This window comes from Odontomachus brunneus, unplaced genomic scaffold (genome assembly GCF_010583005.1).
Source record: "Odontomachus brunneus isolate Ranch 3 - 2012 unplaced genomic scaffold, Obru_v1 Obru_scaffold_182, whole genome shotgun sequence".
Classification (NCBI taxonomy): domain Eukaryota; kingdom Metazoa; phylum Arthropoda; class Insecta; order Hymenoptera; family Formicidae; genus Odontomachus; species Odontomachus brunneus.
Window position 1 is genome coordinate 11,847 of NW_022639632.1, and position 1,541 is coordinate 13,387.

Genomic DNA, 1,541 nt, shown 5'->3' on the forward strand with positions numbered 1-1,541 from the left:
CTATACGTGCGTCTAAATTGAGCGCTCACCATTGCGCGTGGTCCAACGGTGTCCAGGGTCCACCAGCCATCCTCTCGCTGCATCTGACACTGCAATAGTCCTCGCATCCCACGTCGCCTGTAATTCACTCCCGACCGCGGTAATTTAACGAAGGTTTCACGAAAAATTCCGTCTCTCTTTGGAGATACACTTCGAGTTGCGAATTGCGTATGAAATATCGCGAACTGCATCTTCGAGGAAATGTCGGTCTTTCGGATAAACAACCAGTATGTGTGACGAATTCAGCAACAGTTCAATCGAGTAGTGCATCGCTTTGATACACGCGCGACGCAAATCGCTTACGAAGAAAACGGAATCTGCGAGCGAAGGGAACACGCGACGCGAATCCAAGGCCGATCTCGCGAAATCTTTCGACGCGTGGGCGAAGTAATCTGTGTGAGATTTTCACGTACAATACGGAATATCCCTAATATAACGTTTCGATGGTGCAGCGTAGTAGGCTGCAACACAGCTCCGCAATACTTTTGCGAAAACAATTCCGCAATATTTTTGCGGATAACAGCTTCGCAATATTTTTGCGAAGACAATTCCGCAATGCTCTTGCGGATAATAACTCCGCAATATTTCTGTGAAGTTCGCTCGCGACTCTTCCGCAAATACGATCCAGTGAAACTCGCAAACCTATCAAATTAATAATCGCGAACGCGAATATGAATAAAAAATCAAAACTATGAAAATTGTGACGATAGAGATAAATATTCTATTCAAAATTCACGCGAAAAAAATGTTACCGCGTGAGACGTCTGTCTTCGTTCGATGGAACTTGTCGCGCGCCGCGTAAGTAAACATAACTGACGTGTGTACATCGTGTTGTTCGCGAAGGATCAACGCTCGCTAGCATTATCTCTATTGTGTCCCGCGTTAGGAAACTCTAAGTGAAAAATTGAAACCTGAAAATTTTCCGACGATCGTGAAATTAATTTCGCGAACAGTAAGTAATCACGTTAGATTGTTTCGCACAGACGCCGCACAATAACGAATTTTATTTTATAACGACCTCTATACTTTACGAAATGCAATCGTGAGCTCACGCGACAAAGAAAACTGAGAAAATTAACGATCAGCGGGAGATCTATTGAGGCGGGTAGTTTGATTGCGCATTTTCTGTAGCACAATCTCTGTGGCGCAATTTCTGCGCGTTGGCGCACTGATCGAGACTGGAAGATCGCATTCAATGAAACTGAATAATATTACAAAATTTTGAATTCAGAGCGTATACTCCACACTGCAATGGCATTTGCCAGTTAGTGTTTAATCCATCAAAATTTTCTTCAACAAAAATCATTGACCAATCATTAATGTAAGTAAGTCAAACAATAAATAAATATATATACATTGGGGGAAAAATACTTCAAAATTTGTCAAATTTATAAAAATGCATAATCACTAATATTATTATTTGTGAAAGCGATCTTTCAATTGTTTCGAACAGTGTGCTTTATTGGACTGCACATACACACACTACACCACAGCAAAGTAAT